This window comes from Pipistrellus kuhlii, unplaced genomic scaffold (assembly GCF_014108245.1).
Source record: "Pipistrellus kuhlii isolate mPipKuh1 unplaced genomic scaffold, mPipKuh1.p scaffold_m20_p_1, whole genome shotgun sequence".
NCBI classification, from domain to species: domain Eukaryota; kingdom Metazoa; phylum Chordata; class Mammalia; order Chiroptera; family Vespertilionidae; genus Pipistrellus; species Pipistrellus kuhlii.
Genome location: NW_023425404.1, coordinates 19,093,682 through 19,114,227, shown reverse-complemented (window position 1 = coordinate 19,114,227; position 20,546 = coordinate 19,093,682). Strand labels below are relative to the sequence as shown.

The following is a 20,546-nucleotide window of genomic DNA, read 5'->3' as shown; positions in this document are numbered from 1 at the left end:
CCCACCCATGCATGAATTTGTGCACCGGGCCTCTAGTATTAAAATAATTCCAAGTTCTGGTTGGTGTGGCTAAGTGGTTAAAGCATCAGCCCAGGCACTGAAGGGTCTCCCATTTGATTCCTGGTCAAGGGCATGTACCTGGGTTACAGCAGAGGAAGAGTGCAAGAGGCAACCAATCTATGTGTCTCTCTCACATTGATGTTTCTCTCTATCTCTCTATATCTATCTCTTCCTCCCCCAAACCCCCTCCTACACTACCTTTTCATTCTGTGAAAAGCAATGGAAAAAAAATCTTTGGGTAAGGAATAACAACACACACACACACACACACATACACACCTCCAAAATGCCTTCAAATCCCTTTGACAGTGAAAACATTACATTTAATGTAGGATACCGGTAAATTTTAATACATTTGGTCCTTTATGTAATAGGGTCCTCACAGGCCAACTACCTCACACAGGAAGTCCAGATAATTTGACTTCTCAGAATCTATTAGATTCACCTCCTCCCTTCCATTCCCACTGCCTGCTTTAAACCCCCTTCAGCCCTTCATCATATTCCTGCAGGATGTCCTAAAACACTGCTGATAGCACATCACTCTCCTGTTCAAAAATGTTGATAATGCCCCTAGAACCTACAATCGAACTTACACAACCTTTTTATGTAGATTGTCACAATCTAGCACCAACTACTTCTTGGGCCCCCACCTCAATACCTGCTCCTGCTCTTCCTCTGCTGCAGCTGCATCGGACTCATCATGTCCCACTTGGCCCCATGTGCCCATGGAATGCCTTTCCCCTACTCCGCCAGTGGAACTTGTACCTGTCTCAAGGGTCAGTTTAAAAGGCCATTCCCCAGGGAAAGCTACCTTCCCAGGATGCCCAGCCCAAACCAGTCTTAGCTTCCTAGAGACCGCAGAGCAGTTTCCACAAATGCACTTGCCCTGGCTGCCTTGTGCTACACTCAGCCTCACGTGTGGCTGTCCCATTACAAAACCACAAAGCCTCTCAAGAGTGGTATCTTAGTCAATCACCTGTGCATTTCCCACACAGCCAGCACAGAACATACAATAATGTGTCCTGGCCTGTTCGGGGTGGCTCTGTGGTTGAGCATTGACCTATGAATGCTCTATGTTTGATTCCCAGTCTGGGCACATGCCCGGGTTGCAGGCTGGATCCCCAGTGTGGGGCATGCAGGAGGCAACTGATCAATGATTCTCTCTCATCATTGATGTTTCTCTCTCTTTCTTTCCCTCTCCCCTCTTCTCTGAAATCAATAAAAATATATTTTAAAAACAAACAAACACCACCACCAAAAAAGAAAAAGAAAAAAAAAAGACTTCCTCCTGTCCCTTCTCCCCACATCATTCTGTCTCTGCTCCACTGCCACGTGGTCCTCCATGCCATTGCAGTGTGTACAGTGGGCCCCTTAGCCAGGCCTACACCAAGAAAACGTGAAAACTCTGGGGGAAAAAATGCCTCGCTTCAGACCCACCATAACTATTCTTCCTGTGTACTAGATTTCAGGTGGCGAGAAACAGCATAGGCGTCAGGGTCAAGCAGGTCTGGGTTCAAACCTGGAGTTTGGCATTTCATTGACTGTGACTTCTAGCAAAGTTGGCTTGACAAGCCTCAGCCTCCTCATCAGTGAAATGGGAATTACATCTAACTCAACGGACTTTGCTGTGAGAGGTAAATGAGCTTGGGCACTTCAAGTCCCAAGCATGGCATCTGGCATATGACAGGCCGCAAGGAGCAGCAGGAAACAGAAGGAGAGGCTCAGATTTCTCAAACCATGTGACCTTGTCATCCTCCTCCCTAGATGCTCGTACAAAGCAGGAATTCTTACACGGGCGGGCATCGTGATTTCAGGACTCAAACTCCATGGTGCTGTTACTGGTATATGTCCCATGCGGCTGTTAAGAAGGAAAGAGTCCACGCTCTATGTCCTGATATAGAAAGACGTCCGAAGTGTTTCATCATTAAGCGAAAAGGGCAAGTTGTAGTACAGCGTCAGAAATAAATAGCCACAACATACATGCACATAGATATGTATGTTATCCACACACACACACACACACACACACATACCAACAAATACATACCTACGTCTATGTGTATATGCTTACAAGTACTCAGAAAATCTCTAGAGGAATACCTGGGAATTGTTAATGGTGGTTACCTCTGATAATGCATCTAGGAGTATGATGACATTCTTCTGTGTGGCTTGAATTATTTTTGCCATGGGTATGTGTTCATGTTATCATTTTTTAAAAACCTGTTTTTAAAAGTTGTAGGAGAAGGAAGAGGAGGGGGAGAGATAGGGAGGGAAGAAGGACAAGGTCATAGGTCATAAGAGGCCTGGGTTCCACTGAGTGTCCTCCAACTATCTCTGTAACCTCAGGCACATCACCTCCCCCTGTGGATCTCTCGTACTGTAAATTAGGGGCGTTGAACCAGACACTTTTCCAGGATTTCTAGGTTATTAGATGATGTCTTTAAGGTGCTTTGAGTACATTTTATCCATAGAGCATCTCTCTCTCTCTCTCTCTCTCTCTGAGATGTTTTGATGCCTTAAGCTTCAGGTTTTTAAAAAGGAAAATATATATGCTATTTCATTTTGACCTTCACATTTCAAGGAGAAAGTACTCCCACCATTTTACTGACAGAGAAACCAAGCAGGGACGGTAATGATCACTTGCTCACCAAATACTCCCTGCTCACCAGACTGCCGTTTGCAAAGAATTATGACGCCAGGAGTTTTACAGCTCCCAGCTCCCTCCGTGCCTCTTCTGCAGAGGAGGTCCAAGGCTTATGCAAAACAAGCAGAAGGCACTCTTGGCTGGAAACAGGGCGAGATGTGAAGTGACTGCCTCTGGGCCGGAGCGTAAACAAAGCTCACTCACAGTGCGTTGAGGAAGTGAGCACTGAACTCTTGGGATCGACTCCGAATTCCTCTCCCCACCTGGACTGAAAGCTTCACCTTGAAGATGCATTTCACTGCAGTCATTTTCTGAGCCTTTTTCTGGGTCAGAAGCAGGGAGAGGAGCTAAACCGAGGCTGCCGGTGGAGTTGCTACACTGAGGGCAGGGCACCAAGTTACCCGCTCCACTACACACTCACCAGCTCACCCAGCGACTGGCCGGTAGGGTATTTTTCCAGTCTCCTGGGCAAAGTGGCTTCACACAGCTTTGAGTGCAGACAACCTCATTTGTCCTCATAGGTGTGAGGGGACTGACTTCCTACCCCAGAGCACTTTGCTTTGGTTCTACCATAGCATCTCACGCTCTATGCCTGTAAACACCTCCGATCTTCCGCTAACTTCCCACACGGAGGGACCCTCCTGCTTCAGACCTTAAGTTGAATGTCTGGACATTAAGATCTCCCAACAGTGGAAGATCCTAAGTGTATAGGATGCACATACCCATCTTGTAGAGAGAGGCAGAGCCTGACCATTGACCTTAAGAATAGCCTACCTTTTAAATAACAAAATCCCAGCCCTAGGCAGTTTGGCTCAGTGGATTGCACATCGGCCTGTGGATTGAAGGGTCCTGGGTTCAATTCCAGTCAGGGGCACATGCCCTGGTTGTGGGCTCGGTCACCAGTAGGGGACATGCAGGAGGCAGCTGATCAATGATTCTCTCTTGTCGTTTATGTTCATATTTCTCTCTCCCTCTCCCTTCCTCTCTGAAACAAATGAAAAGATATTAAAAAAAAAAAAAAGAAAGAAAAGAAAAGAAGAAAAGAAAACCCCAGATCAGAGCACAGCTAAATATTGCAAAGTAAACCAACCCTGAAAATAACAGGGACTGTTCACTCAGAACGTGTGCAGCCAGACCACAAGCCAGTGCTCAGGCTGCTGTGCCCTCTGCTATGGTGCCTGGGAATCCTTGATGCGGGAAAACCATCACTGGCATCTGTTGCGTTCTAAGACCTTCTAGAAGCTGCTCCTTGACCCCACTCTCATGGCCAGCCCTGTATAAAGTTTGCTGTCTGTTGTCTGCTTACCACTGGCCTTGGTATGCCTCTGAGGACTCACCGGGGCCTTCTGTTGTCTTGGCTGAGTCCCTTTGCACAGGCCTAACCCTGTTCTCTGCCCCAAGCACCGCTTTCCGAGACCTTCTGAGTGCCTTCCATTCACAGTTCATCGCAGACCCCTCCACGTATTTACAAAGGCCTAGCAGCTCCACTCAGCGCCCTCAGAGCTAAATACCAGCTCCTGTCCATCACCACGCACAGAACACAGCAGAGGGAGAGAGCAGTTAGATTGCAGTGGGAGTGTATCCCTGACAGAGAGTTTTGTTGAAAGAAACAAAACACGCCCAAAGGCCTGAGCAAGCAGTATTCTGGTGAGTCCAGCCACTGGTGAAACTTTTTGTCCGGGTAAGGCAAAAATGAGGGCAGGCCAAACCAACTAATAAGCGCTGTAATAGTTCCCAAGGTACTTTCTACTCTGACATGCTGTAAGCACAGACTAAAAAGGCTCAAAAAGAAAGAAAGAAGAAAACCTCTACAGAGAAATTTTTGGGGTCCCTTCTTAATGCTTTACCGTGATAAAGCAGACCTGTGGTCTGAAACACGCACTCAGAGAGCCTTTCACAGCTGCATCCTGAGGGCCAGCCTCAGACAGTCCCTGAAAAATGAGGTGGGAGGGACTGTATTCTGGATGAATAACTGGATGTTTCTAGCAATAGACTGATGAAGTAGTTCAAAATCAGCTGTCACTTTTGCCTTCGGTAAATGGAAAGCAATTGGGGAACATTGAGGTGGGGAGAGAACCTCCACTCAGGGGCAAAGCATTCCTTTTCGCTCCTTGTCCGCGCCCGGTCAACAGTGAGAGCCTTCCTTTAACCCAGTGGTTGGCAAACTCATTAGTCCACAGAGCCAAATATCCACAGTACAACGATTGAAATTTCTTTTGAGAGCCAAATTTTTTAAACTTAAACTTCTTCTAACGCCACTTCTTCAAAACAGACTCGCCCAGGCTGTGGTATTTTGTGGAAGAGCCACACTCAAGGGGCCAAAGAGCCGCATGTGGCTCGTGAGCCGCAGTTTGGAGACCACAGCTTTAACCCTTCTCCATAATCTCCTGTAGGCCAAAACTGGGGGGATTGTTTTCAGCGCTGAACATGCTGGAAACTTTCCCTGTTGCCCAATTCAACTGGCATTCCCTGAGCACCACACATTAGCCAAACGCTGTTAGACACCAATGCCCTTTCTTCAAGGAACGCATACTCTAGAGTCAGACCTGAACACAACCAACAAGGGGACAATGTGCAAGTGACAGATTAAAAACTCAGAGGAGAGAGTGGGCACCTCCCTGGGACAGAGAAGAGGAAAAGCACCAAGGGGTTCTGTTTGAGCAAGGCCTTTGGGGTACACGTATGAGAGTTCATGGCTGAGAAAAGGGAGCAAGATATTCCAGGCCTAGAAAAGAGTACAGGCAACATCACACAGGCATGGAAATGTACCCCAAATAAGCCTCCAACAGTCACAGGGAGGTTGAAGCTGATTGTGAAGGTCACTGCCTGTTTAAACTTTATTTTTGGGGAAATGGGGAACCATTAAGGGTTTTAAAGCAGTTGAATGACTCAGTCAGGCTCATGTTTCCAAAAATATTTCTGAGGTCAAGGTATGTGATAGGTTAGGAAGGTAGAGATGGGAGGCCAATTAGTCAAACATAAGAAGAGGGAAAGTGGACATTGAAAGGAAGGAACTAATTTGAAAAGTTTAGAGGGGGGGAAAAAATGAACAGGAGATGACAGCCAACTGGGTGTGGAAGTGTGAAAAGAAGGAAAACCAAAAAGGTTGCTGAGGTTCTTGCTTGGAAGGATGGGGACAATATGAACCAAGCTTGAAAGCAGGCAGATGAGCAGGTTTAGGGGTGAAGAAGGGAGCCAAGAAATCCTTACTCTTGCTACATGGTGAGTTTGAGACCTCTTGCTACCACCAAATGAAGGCAGCTGACAGACAGCTATAAAGCAGATCTGGAGCTGAGGGGGAGATTGGAGTTGAACATAAGGATTTAGATGCATTGGCAACCCCAACAAATGAAGGAAAAAACAAAAGGAAGCAATGGTGTCCTAGCCAGTGTGGCTCAGGCACGCGTCTTCAAACTACGGCCCGCGGGCCACATGCGGCCCGCAGAGGAGTCTGATCCGGCCCGCCAGGTTTTTTGGGCAGTGAGCGCAGCCGAGGTGTTACAGTAGGAATTAGTAGTTCATATAGTCCGGCCCTCCAGCTCTCTGAGGGACCGTGATCTGGCCCCCACTTTAAAAAGTTTGAGGACCCCTGGTATAGAGTGTCGGTCCGCTGACTGAAGGGTCTCAGGTTCGATTCCGGTCAAGGACTCTATTGGTTGCAGGCTCAATCCCCAGCCCTGGTTGGGTATGTACAGGAGGTAACCAATCGATGTGTCTCTCTCACATTGATGTTTCTCTCCTTCTGTCTCCCCCGCTCCCTTCCACTCTATTTATAAATCAATAGAAAAAATATCCTCCGGTGAGGGTTAATAAAAAGGACACACACAAAGAAAGAAGCAATGGTAAGAAAGCTGGGAGAGAAAAGGGAGAGCACAGATCTGAGAAGCCAAAGGAGGGCATAGTTTCAAAATAAGAGAACGGTTAACAAAGTCAAATATTTCAGAGAAGGTAGGAGTTGGGTCTGGAGGGTGGCCATCACATTGGACAATACCAGCCCCTTCTTAAGCAGTATGTACAGCAGCATGGAGAGCTGCCTTAGGACAGTGAGTATACTGTGCAGTGCTAATTAGCACCTTCATCCTCAGATGTCAAAGAACTATGTCGGCGGAAGTCAAGTTCAGAACATTAATTATTTATAAAAAACTAATGAGGGGATTTGAGTCTATTAGGTTAAATCATTGCAAAGAAAAAGCAACATAAACAAGTATACAACTAATTGCCCTTATTATTTCAGATGCAAGATCAAAGGGGAAAAACCCTCTTAGAATTAAGAGCCATAATTGTTGACCTCCACCCAAATATGGTGGGTGCGGTGATTCTAAGCAAGCACTCTCAAATAAATACACCAAGGTTCAAGTCTAGCTTTGATCTTCTGGCTGTGTAATCTTGAGTAAATAAACTTCTCTAAGCCCTGATTTTTTTAATCTGTCAAATTAGCATAATAATAGAAATAACAAAGACATATAAAAGCTCTTAACATAGTGCCTAGCCCACAATAAATATTGACTTATTATAGTACCAACTTATTATAACAATGCTTCATGCCAAGATAAGATATATAAACTAAATTATATATAATCTCTCTATTTTTTTAGTCAATAACTATAATACTTTTAAGCCACTCCCTTCTATGTATCAACCATGGCTCTAGATTAGGGGTGTCGAACTCAATCAGAGAAGGGGCCAAAATCTAAAATCCAGCCTAAATCGCGGGCCGAATGGTTTACTGAACAGTCATAAACTGTCATTGTGATGGAAATGCAGCGGAGTGCAGTGATGACAGCGCGGTGCGGGCCACATTGCAAGGCCTGGCGGGACGGATTTGGCCCGCAGGCCTTGTGTTTGACACATGTGCTCTAGATGCTGGGCATGAGAGAAAGAGAAATAGAGACAGAGAGACAGACCCAGTTCCCTATCACAAGAAGCATGGTCTAATGCTGTAGAAGTTGACAATTAGAAAACAACAGGATCTATGCTGACCAAAGAATTGAGAAGGGTACCCTATCCCGGTGGCTCAGTTTATTGGAGCATCGTCCCATACACCAAAAGGTTGCAGGTTTGATTCCCGGTCAGGGCACATATCTAGTTCGAGGGTTTGATTCCCAGTTGGGGCATGTATAGGAGGCAGGCAACCACCTTCCTCTCTAAAATCAATGAAAACATATCCTTGGGCAAGAATTTTAAAAAACCAAAAACTTCCCTTAAAAAAAACCACACACACAAGAAAGGTACTGCAAAAATACATAGGAGGAAGCATTCCCTGGCGAGGGAGAGGGGCTGTCATTCAAGGCCACAAACATGAGGTAACACTTATATTAAGGTAATATACACATACATATTACCTTAAATAATCACACATACACACACAACCCCTCTGAAAAAGTGTCAGAGAAAGAGGCAAATCTTTGCCCAAGGGCAAACAGCAAGAAAAAAGCTGGAAGCAACCCAGGCTCTTGTCATTCAGCTCAAGGAGATAGTTTGGCTGAAATATATCATCTCATAATATTTATACCTTTCCCCACCTGAGTGTGGGCTACATGCTCTACAAAGCAAATTAAACATCTCCTGCCTGTCCTCTAAAAGTCTAAAATTTCAAAATAGACAAACTATCACAAGAACTTTGATGACAAACTATCTCCAGATAATAGTGTTCTCAACAATTCTGAAGTTGAGTTTTGTCCCCAAGGTGAGGATGTTAATAGATTTTGTCCTTCTTTTTGGAGATGTCAAACACCAGGGAGGAATATTAAAACTGGATGGATTGGGTTCTCAAAAAATTAAAAATAGAATCACCATATGATCCAGCAATATACTGGAGTATACACCCCAAAGAAGTGAAAGCAGGGTATTAAAGAGATATTGGTACACCCATCTTCATAGCAGCATTACTTATAATAGCCAAGGTGTGGAAGCAACCCAAGTGTCTGCCAATGGGTGAATGGATAAACAAAATCTAAAAAAATACATTAAACAGAGTATTATTCAGCCTTAAAAAGGAAATGCTGACACATGGTACAACATGAATGAACCTTGAGAATATTATGCTAAGTGAAATAAGCCTGTGACAAAGGACACTGATTCCACTTGAGGACCCAGAAATCAATTCATAGAGACAGAAAGTAAAGTGATTGCCAGGTGCTGGGGGGTGGGGAGAGTTAAGGTCCATGGGTACAGAATTTGAGTTTTGGAAGAGGTTCCAGAGATGGATGGTGATGATGGCTATACAACAATGTGCATGAATTTATGCCACTGAACATGTGAAAAGAATTAATATGGCAAATTTTTGTTATATATTTATTATAACTTAAAACAACACTTTAAAACACACACACACACACACACACACACACACACACACACAAAACTGCATGGTTGCCATGCCCATAACTGTTTTTGGTCATTTAGGGGCAAGTGAAAATACCTTGTTTCTGACATTAAATGCAATGCCATATGAATGGTGGATGTGAGCATGAGACCAGGCACATTAGAAAGCTCTTAATCCAAAAGAGCAGCATCCAGGTACCATTCTCCGGAAATGGGCACCTACATAACCCACTGAGAGGGTGGCTTTCTTGGCAGCCATCATCTGACAATTTTTTAAAATATATTTTATTGATTTTTTTACTGAGAGGAAGGGAGAGGAATAGAGAGTCAGAAACATCGATGAAAAAGAAACATTGATCAGCTGCCTCCTGCACATCCCCAAATGGGGATGTGCCCGCAACCAAGGTACATGCCCTTGACTGGAATTGAACGAACCTGGGACCTTTCAGTCCACAGGCCGACGCTCTATCCACTGAACCAAACCAGTTAGGGCTCATCTGACAATTTTTAATGAAGATAATTCCCATGTACCAGCACCACCCCATTAGGGGACGACTGTCAAAATATACATTCCAAAAATTACTAATTGAACTTCTATTTGTAAAAGCATTAAGCAGAGCTTTATGTAAGACTCACAACTAATATTCATAAATCAGCTTGCGCCTTTGAGAGCCATCTAGTTGAGCAAATAATAGATGAACACAAGAGAAGTTAAATAATAATCATAAAAGAAGCCTATGATAATGTTCAATTAAGTAGTACATGTAATTAGCCCTTTAACACATTTGGAGAAGGAGAGGTTACTGGGGCTGGGGTGTTCCAGGAAGACTGATGGCAACCACTCCAAACCTTAAGGAAATGTTCAGGACTCAGTAGTAAGTGGAAGCAGACAAACCTGGTTCAAGTAGAGGGTTTATGATTGAAAGGGGGAGAGACAAGGTAGAAAAAGAGACAGGAGCCCGATTATGATGGCTCTTAAGAGTCAACTTTATGAGTTTGGATTTCCATCTCTACCCAGAGGGAAACCATCAGAGGCTGGGAAGGGATGTTATATGATGTACACAGTGTTCCAGTACAGGATGGCTTTGGCGAGGAAAACCCTTCATGGATTAAAAAGCTGGACCCCAGGCCACTTAAGTGTATACCTAAGGGCTACTAAGTTTCAAAAATGAAAACAAGCATGTGCGTTGGCTAGGTGAAAACGATGACTTTGAAATGTGCCAGGCCATATGCTGACACCTGCGTTGAATTTTTCTTGAAGGGCATGCAGGAAATTGTTGACATTGGTAACTTCTTAGTAGTAGGGTGGAGGAGGGGGAAGGAAGACTTACTTTTCATTATATATCCTTGTACATGGATACCCTTAACCATGTGCATGAATTCATTTTGTAATTTAAAAAGGTTTTAAAAATATGACAACCGAAAGTGTTAGCGTTTGGGCTCTAACCTTCAAATTCAAAACATTTCTAATTATAAGTGAAATATTGTTCAACCTTATTTGTAATATATCTTAATCTCTGTCACGGAGTGAGATGCTGTGAGAATGACCTAAAAGTAACAGTATAGCGTACGTAGAACTAACTGCACATCTAAGACTTAACTTCAAAACAAACAGATGTTCTGAGTCACCCACAATGAAATGCCTCCTTTCGGGTATGCTTAAATGAAAAGTCTGCCTGAGTCTATTCCAAATCGACCCCCCAATGAAAAAAAAAATCAGAAATAATATCCCACAAGATTTGACAAGATATATTCCTGGCTCCGTTAAATGGCTTTTTCATTCTTCTAGTCGCTCAGACCAAATTCAATTGGGTCATCTTTGACTTATCCTTTTTCTCGAATGCTTTATATACTTATCCCATCAACTCTACCTTAAAAAATTCTATCCAGAAGCCAGCTGCATCTCACCACCACTAGCCTGGTCCATCGTCTCTAACCTGGACTACTAAAGTAGCTTCCATCCCACTCCCTGCTTCTACTCTTATCACCTACGGTCAATCTTCCATAGGACAATCAGAAAAGTCATCACAGAATACAAATCCGAACAAGTCACTCCCCTGCCCATGACTTCCAGTGGCTTCCTATTGCATGGCTAAAACCCAAAGTCCTTGCAAGGCTGCATGATCCAGACCCCTTTTCCTCTCCAACATCAACTCCAACACTCCCCACTCCTCCCCTCACTTAAGTCACACTGGCTTCCCGACCACTCCTGGGACAGAGCAGTGGCCCAACCTCAGGCCTTCGAACTCAACCTGAATTTCTTCTCCAAACATCCCTCTCTCCCATGCCCCTTGCTTCATGCGGGTCTCTGCTCATGTGAAAACGTATCAGAGAGGCTCTTCCTATCAATCCTACTACCTCAAATAGAACTACCTCTCCTTCACTGCTTTATTATTCTTCATAGCACCTGAGATTGTGTTACACACGCATGTGTTTGTTGTTTAGTGCCTGTCTCCCCAGTTAGAACATGAGCTCCATGATGTCAGACTTGCCTTTTTGTCATGCACACTGGGCCTAGGCTATGTCTGGCAAATAAATGAGAGTTTAATCAATAGTTGTTGAAGACTAAAGTAAGTTCAAATCAAGGTAATCAAGATCACCAGACACAAACACACACACAAAAAGATTTTTTTCAAGCCCATATAAGACATGAGCATAATAACGCTCAGTAAATTTGGGATAAGGTAATGAAAAGCTGAAACATCATTGACAGGCATATACACCCATCATTTATCTATGGCACTCTGGGAATCCATGTGCATGCTTGCCATTAATTCACTGCTTTGAAACATCATCTGTGTACAGTATGGAGGGACATTCTTGAAGCTTTGAGGCTGAAGAGTAAATTCTGTAACACATTTCTCCTCCCTCTTTCAGAACCAATCAACTCAGACTGAAAGTTCTGCTGAAGAAAGCAAGCAAGCACTGTCCCAAACAGACGGCCTAGAATATTCAGTTACTCTATTGAGGAGATCTGGACAAAGCCCCAGCACTGGAATTAGGAAACTGGGTCAAAGTCAGGTTCTGCCCTCATCTATCAGAGGGACTTTGGGAAACTCATTATACATTTCCAATCCTGTTTCCTTAACTCTAAAGTAGAAATGCTGAGATCTTTCTTGCTTTTTCATGTGGGCATTATAAAGTAAAATAAGACATGCATATACAAAGGCATCCTGAAAACTGAGTGGACATCACCTTGTACTAGCCCATTTCTAGTCCTTCACTGCCACTGGTGCAATTTGTTTAAATAAGGATCTGACAAGGTCTTGCCTCTGCTCAGCCTTCATTGATTTAAACTTGAACCTTCAATGTTCTTCACAGACTGAACCCAAATGATCTTCCCAGTCACAACTCCAGCCCCTTCCTAGGCTACACCCTTCACAGACACTGACATAGGGCCTAACGCCTCACTCCCTAATCTAATCATGTTCTAGTGCATGTCTGTTCGGGGCTAAATGTCTAAGACCTCATCCCAGCCCATCCTCCCTTCTTCCATTAGAAAACCCTAGAACTAGAAAGGCTTGAGAGAATCTTTTGAGAAATATTCAAAAAGAGCAAACATTGGGCACCTACTGTGTACTGAGGACCCAGAAAGGGATCAGATGGAGCCCTGCTGGTCTGGTGACTTATGTAACTCAGAGTCGTATTATGAAAGGTCTCTTCTTACTCTGTCACCCTGAGAAAATGTGATGGAAGGTAAAATTAACTGACCATGCCTAGGGGGTTTCTGGACACAGGTAGGAACTGAGCAGAAGGACAGAACGAGGCTAGGGACCGCTTTCCAGTCCTCTTAAGTGATGTCTCTCAAATATCCTTTGTTTTATTTGAAGCACTATGAATTCCCAAATGAGACACGCCCATATTTAAGTCTGGTACAAATGGAAATTATTTTCAACATATTTCCTTTCAGGGTTATCCAAGTTTCCGCTCCTTTTTATGATGGTGGAAAACGTCTAAACTGACTATAATTCAAAGCAATTATTGTTCCTTAGCTTGTCAAGGTGTCCTGTTATTCTTTTCATAAATATCCTGGATGATCTGAGCCAAGTTCAATGGAAAATCTACTTTTCCTAGCCCTGTGCCTTTTCACTTGCTAAATTTATAGCATTCAAATGAAAAGAAGAAAGGAAGCCCCACTTTCACCCCCACTGCTAACACGATATATGTCTGGGTTCTAATTGCCCCTGTAATTATACCCCTGGCCAGGTCCGCACAGGTATGGTATGGAAATTAAACATCATGGCAAAGCCTGAAAAGGCCCCAGGAGGTAGGAAGGAGACAGCTTCATAATATTTCCTGCCGCCGGAAGAAGAGAAAAATCAAAGGTGGTCTGGAAATGTCATAAGCTAGCCAGACAATCCACTGAGGAAGCATTTTCTGTCTACGGCTGCCTCTAACGCTGTGAGCTGTAAGGCTGGGATCCCCTGGTGGTTTGATATTCAGCTAAGGCTGGCTGAAAATGGGAGAATTGGCTCTTTTGGATGCGAATTAAGGAATAAGCACAGCTACAAAAGGCAACATGCTATGACATTTCCTAAATATTTACCAAGGGGAGTTGACAATTCAATGAGTGGAGCCAGATCTGACGGTGAATTCTCCTGGCTGCCTCCTACACCTTCCCTCCATCACCATTTCCATCTCCAAAACCATGAGACTGTTGCCTTTTGGGGTTGTCAGAGCAAAGCATTTGCTATATTTATAGCAAAATGAAAAGGCGAAAGAAGACCCGCTTTTGCAGGTCTTCCTTTTCCCTTTTCGTTTGATAAGCCCAACCAGTGTTACCCAAAGATTTCTGGCACACAGACCACTGCCTTTACTCTGCTTCCCCAGATTTCCAATCTAGGAGTAACCAGAGAGCTGTCCGTAAAAAACCGAGTCAATGCAATCTATTTTTTAAGACAAATACTTCTTTTTTTACGAGCAATATGTAGCTAGTAATATCCATATGGCTCTGAAAGCCACATCCATGAACTTCCCTGCCAGTCCTCATTATAAAACCAAATTACTCATCAACCCACACAGCACAGTCTTTTTCACTCTTGATCTTCCTAAGTCAATTTATAAATATTAATCTGCAGGTCTGAGATTATAAAAAAGATCATGGATAATGAAGAGATATACTTTATATCACTTTAAACCTCTCACTGCTCATATTTCCCACCTCCTTGGATATTGGATAGAGGGTAAAATTTTGTGTTTGATTATGACTTAATTGACTGAGTTTAGATTAAACAGGTATTTAATAGTCCCAATAATTTCCTAAAGTCCTTTCTTTCCTCTACAGCCCCAGAAATGCTACATAATTATTGGTCTTGAGATTTGTACCATCTCAAGATAGTAATGTGCATACATCTTGTGTAAAAATACAGACCTCTGTGAACCTAACAGGTAATGGGGAGATTGTGGGACAGATTAGAATTTAATGCCCACCTATCTCCAACATGGTTATTTTTATTTAAAAAATATATTTTTATTGGTTTCAGAGAGGAAGGAAGAGGGAGAGAGGGAGAGAGAGAGAGAGAGAGAGAGAGAAACATCAATGATGAGAGAGAATCATTGATTTGCTGCCTTTTGCATGACCCCTACTGGGGATCGAGCCCACAATCCAGGCATGTGCCCTTCACCTGAATCTAACCTGGGACTCTTCAGTCTGCAGACTGATGCTCCATCCACCGAGCCAAACCAGCTAGGGCTCCAACAGTTTTTAAATATTTTACTAAGGTGAAAGTACAGAATTTTACAATATATTCTCTCACAATCTCCCCCAAAGGAAAAATAACAACACTATCAGTGGGTTGATAAGGCAGAACTTCAGGAAATAAACTCAATTTTGGCCTTGAGAGAGAGAGAAAAGAAATGGGAAGAATGGAAAGTATAAAAGGCACGTACCATAACTGCACATAAATAACCAGGTAAACCTCTCACCTTTAAGCAAGTGACTACACGAGGAGAAGGCTGGACTCAGTGACCTCCAAGGTCCCTTCCCACTCCAATAGCGTTTGTCTCATGAATTTTTTATAGTCATCCTCTGTCCTACCACACTGTCCTCATGCATCATCAAGCCCTCATGGCCACTTCCAGGACTGAATGGAAAATCTGTTTTCAAAAAAAAAATCCATGCTTTGACTACTGCCAAAATTACAGGTCTGTCCTTGAAACAATGACCTGAATGTAACGGGCAAGGCTAAACACCTCTGAGCAAATAAGTGTCCAATACCATCTTCAGGTAATATTCTAAAAAGCTTCTAATATAAGCAGAATCAGCCCAGTTCTTGAGAGTGAATGCTCATGAAGCTAACAACCAATCCTACCAGCAAATCTCTCCAACTTGTACTTCTGCATCCTCTGCCGAGCGTCTAACTTTAAAAAAAGGGTGGAACCAAACAGCTGAGTTTGAATCCTGGCCCCACCTCTCCTTAGCTGTGAGATGTGAAGCAAATTATTTAATCTTCTTCAACCTGTTTCCTCACTTGTAAAATGCTGATCCTATAAACCACTGGTCCTCAACCTTCCTAATGCCGTGACCCTTTTAATACAGTTCCTCATTTTGGGGTGACCCCCAAACATAAAATTATTTTCGTTGCTACTTCATAACTGTAACTTTGCTACTGTTACGAATTGTAATGTAAATATCTGTGTTTTCCGATGGTCTTAAGCAACCCCTGTGAAAGGGTGGTTTGACCCCCAAAGGGGTCGTGACCCACAGGTTGAGAACCGCTGCAGAACTACCTTGTGGAGTTACTGTGACGATGAAATGGATAACAGAAAAGAAAACTCTGAGCATTCATTTATTAAAACTCTCACTCAACAAAGGCTAACCCGTGTGCAGGAGCCAGGCTAGGTACTGGTACATAAACGATGGGAGGCGAGGTGGGGGGCCAAAACCAGTCTGCTTCCAGAAATGTGGCAGATGTTGACTTTAGTTCAAAACTTTCACTCACACCTGGTTTGCTTAAAACAGTCCTTTCTTAGTTTGTCAGATACGATCCCAGGTGGGAGTCTACCTCCTGCCATATCTTTACCCCAAGGCCAGTCGCAGAGCAGGTGTTGTGCTGGAGGACACCATCAGAACACTTGGAAGAAGCAACCACCGGAGCAAAAGGCGGTATCTGGGTGTATCTCAGCTCTCGGCTGGGCAAGCCACTCGGGAAAACCTGATATGCCTGTGCCACAAAGCCGGCCCTGGATGCCTGGGAGTTTTCAGGTGCTTTCAGTTCCACTAGCCGACTCCCAGTCTTCCGAGAACTGGGGATTAAGAGAACTGGCTCCTCCCCAATCATTGTGACGGAGCCCCTGTAAAAGCTAAGAACAGCTAAGGGGTCTACAAGCTGCCTTTTCAACAGCTAAGGGGTCTACAGGCTGCCTTTTCATGATGTAGGGTCTGCGTCTTTCGGCTGTCCTTTACTCGGGTTTGATCAAGTTCTGCGTACACGGCCCGCCTCGGAGGAGTCACCTGGTTTCAGGGCTGGTGGGCCCTTCTTCCACGTGGACCCAATATTCCTTTCCCTAACTGGCCCACAGCCTCGGGCAAGCACTAGCCTAGCCACGTTGAGTGCTGGGTGTTCAGGACACTTAATTTTTTTGCACTCTCAAAAAAAAAAAAAAAAAAAAAGAGTTAAAGATATTCTGGAACTCAGGGCTCCTAGCCCCCAGGGCATGGCGGTGGGAAGTGGTCAAAGGGAATTGAGTAAAAGTCCGGGCCAACTGGGAAGCTAAGGGTAGGTGAGGGGTAATGGAGAGGTGCCTACAATTTTGATTTGCAGACTCCTCTCGTTCGGGAGCCACCTGAATCCCTTTCCTCAGAAACTCAAGTAGATCATGCCTGTCTCAAGGCTGTGGGTCTTGCATAGCTGCCTCTTACCGGGATTAAGAGAACTGGCTCCTCCCCAGCCTAGCCTCTTGTCACAGGGGTTTTGGGTCATTAGATCATACACACACACACACACACACACACATCTGATGCATCTAACAAAAACAAACAAACAAAACCAGGGGCTTCTCTTTTCATTTTCCTCCAGCGAGGTAAGCTGCTTCTTAATAACTCCTGGCGCTGCTAACCGCTCACTGAAAACAGTGGTTTGGATATTAATAGGCTGTACATCAAGGCCCTACCTGACGCTCGTCGTCACGGAAACAGTACTCAAGCCCACGGCCACTTCCCTACCCTCGGAAGTCTGGGCGAGTTGTGGGAGTCGGGGAGTGTTTTAAAACTCCCGTTATTTCCCCCCACTTTCTGCTATTTCTCAGGGCCAAGCTGTTGGAGAGGGGCTGGGGAGGTGGCGAGAGTACACTGGACCACAGCCGCTTGCAGGAGCCAAACTCTGTGAGAGGAAGGGTAACCTGGCCACTCTCCCCGCGACGGGGAGCCGCCCCCCTCCGCCGCCCAGCCCCGTCCCCCCTGTCAGGGCGCTGGGCGCTGGGCTGCCCGGGGAGCGCTCAGCCAAGTTCCCCAGAAGAGAATGCGAGCAGCCCCGGGGCTGAGAAATCCGGCTGCGGAGGCGGGGAGGGCGGCGGGAAGGTCGGACAGGCTAGAGACAGAACTCTCTTTGCCCCCCAGCCCAAGTCTTGGGGGCGGAGGGCCCGGGCCAGAACATGCACCCCCTCGCCGCCCTCCCAGTGCCCGCGGGCGGCGCTCCAGGATCTGCTTCTCCAAAGCAAGCGCCCAGTTCGCCCAGCGCCTCCCGAAGCCCAGGCAGGTTCCCGCGCCCCGGGGAGTTCATTACCGCAGCCGCCAGGGCCTCCGGGGCCCCGGGCCGCCCCCCGAGCCCGGCCCCCAGGCTGGGCCCCCGCCGGGTCTCCGGAGCCCGAGCGCCCAGCGCCCCCTGGGCCCAGCGACTCTGCGCCCGCGCCCGCGCCGCGCGCCCCTGCCTCGCGCACCCGCACCCGCACCCGCACCCGCACCCGCACCCAACCCCCTCGGGCTGCCGGGCCCTCCCGGGACTCACCTGCGTCGGGGCTGTGGCTGCGGCCAGACCGAGCCCGGGGGCGGCGGCGCAGGGGGAGGAGGGCAGCGCGGGGCTCCTGGCACAGCGGCCGCCGGGCGCCTGGTGCTGCCGAGCCGTGGACCCGCCCAGAGATATAAATAACATTATCTGAGGAGGGACATTCCTGCCGGGGGACATCGCTGCTGCCGGGACCAGATAGTCCCGCGGCCGGCGGGGGCGGCGAGGCGGGGCCGCAGCCTCCCGCAGCGCCAGGCCCGGCCCCCGGCGTCCCGCACCTGCCAATCCGCCGCCGCCGCGCCCCGGGCACCTGCCTGCCTCCCCGGGCTCGGGGCGGGCCTGTGCCTCCGGCGGGGAGCCCAGGCCCGGGCAGCCGGTCGTCCGAGCCGCCGCCGCAGCGCCCCTCGGTCGCTCCCCTCCCCAAACCGCGTGCTCCCCCAGCCCCTGCGGAGGGGAGCGGGCTGGGCTCTGCGGCTCCGGCCTAACGGGAGCCGGGCGTGGCGAGCCCGGCCGCGCAAAGGAGCTCTCCAGCCTTTCCCGACCCGCGTTCCCGCGGTGTACAGCAGGAGTTATTTGCCAAAAGACACGCTTAGGCCGGAGGGTGGGCGAGGCCGGAGGGTGGGCGAGCCGGGCGCCCGGGCAGTGCGCCCCCGTGGCGGCGGGTTTGGGAGGAACAGGTCGCCCTGGGGGCTGGCGTGTTTGCTCGCTACGGGAAGAGCTTCTTCCCACCCCCCGTGGTCGGAGCAGACCCTGGGAGGACAGGGTTGGGCGCTGGGCCTGAGGCCCCCCCACTCCCAGCCTGTTCCTGTCTGCCAGTCCTAGGGAGGTTGGGGCGGACCCAGCCAAGCTGGAGGGGCGCAGCTCGCAGTCCCATGGCACTGGCACATACATACATGGCAGGGACTGGGATCAACAGGCAAGCTGCCACACAGACCCCACCCGCAACCCCTGGCCGGGCCCCCAGGCTTCAGGCGAGACTCCAGGTCTTCCTCACTGTACGGCTGGGCTGTGTGGGATGCAGCAGGCGGAGGAAACACGAGAACCAATGGTGCCAGAGGGAAGACAGGGCACAGCCAAGTCACCTCTTGGAGAAACTCACAGGAGAACATGGGCAGCTTGGAAGGCAGTCCATTTTCGTGACTTTCATGCGATTCGAAGTCATTGATCAATAAGGGTTGGCGGTCCTCCTTCACCCTGGGCACCTGGGAGGCTTCTCACCGAGTCCTCAGCCCAGGTATCATGGAAATGGCCGTGGAGGTTTAAAGAGTTTTAACTTTGACTGGTCCTGCCTGGTATTCTTGACAATGGGACAGTCTTAACTCCCGAGTTGTTTGCTCGGGAGTATGATTTCTGCTGTTTTCCAGGATTCACCAGGAAAAGGGTGTTTCATTGCCAGTCATGCATGCTTAGATTATATATTGAGCATGAGCAAAGGTATTTCACTCCTTGCTGCAGCCACACTTCTCAGGAGCGGGCACTTAGACACTGAGATGTGTACACACCACCGTTATTACACAGCCACAGAACTCTGCACCGCACTGCCCGTTGTCTTGGCCTTTATTAAGCTCCATTTCCCAAGAGACGCTAGTAGAGCAGGGAAGATAAAAGCGTTTTTGTGGTCATCCATTAGATGAGCAGTGATTCCCCCACTTCTGATAACATTGAATAAACAACTAATGTTTATCACTGAGTTAGAAACAGAAAGGTCATTTTCATTTAAAAAACAAACTAAGAACCAAATTCTGGTAAGGAAAACTCAAGAAAAACAGGCTAACTTCAAAAGCTCAGATGATCGTATATCTCACGTAGAAATCCTTGATCTACTTTTGAAATTTTTCTTTCAAAGGAGAGAAAGGATGTTTATGTGTTTAGACACCTGGTGTGAAATAACATCCAATAAATGCATGATTCCCTAGGCTTGCAACTCCACAGCTACCTAATCATATACTTCATGAGACAGATCATTCCTTAGTTATAGATTTGTGGCCCTGAACTTAAAAGATTTCTTCATAGCCTTAAAATTTATAATTTTTAACTATGAGAAAAAAAATATGATAAAAGTAACAATTCAGTGGACAGATTGCTCCAGGATTTTACAAACCAGCTCAGCTGCTTTCGCTATCTCTACTTCAGCTGAAAGCTATATAATTCAATACAACCTCATTTACTACAGAGCCTGTTACCCTGACAGCATCCCCAAATGCTTTACAGCTAATAGAGTTACAGTGAAATGATAAATCAGAACTGGGAGAGTTTAGATGTACATGCATACCTTGTTTTGTTTTGTTTTTTTAAATATATATTTTATTGATTTTTTACAGAGAAAGAGAGATGGATAGAGTTAGAAACATTGATGAGAGAGAATCATCAATCAGCTGCCTCTTGCACACTACCCTATGGAGATGTGCCCGCAACCAAGGTACATGCCCTTGACCAGAATAGAACCTGGAACTTTTCAGTCCATAGGCTGACCCCTATCCACTGAGCCAAACCAGTTTCGGCTGTACCTTGTTTTATTGTGCTTTGCTTTATCGTGCTTCACAGATACTGTGTGTTTTACAAACTGAAGGCAAGAC

General features: G+C 46.4%; 1 protein-coding gene across 1 annotated transcript in view; it reads right to left on the bottom strand.

The window, feature by feature from the left end:
* Nucleotides 1-18,247, bottom strand: part of SPTB (spectrin beta, erythrocytic) — a 115,478-nt gene extending 97,231 nt beyond the window's left edge. Inside the window, exon 1 of the mRNA XM_036434258.2 lies at nucleotides 17,974-18,247. The gene's annotated coding sequence lies outside the window, so the exon portion shown is untranslated. The remainder of the gene's footprint in view (nucleotides 1-17,973) is intronic.
* Nucleotides 18,248-20,546: the final 2,299 nt, after the last annotated feature.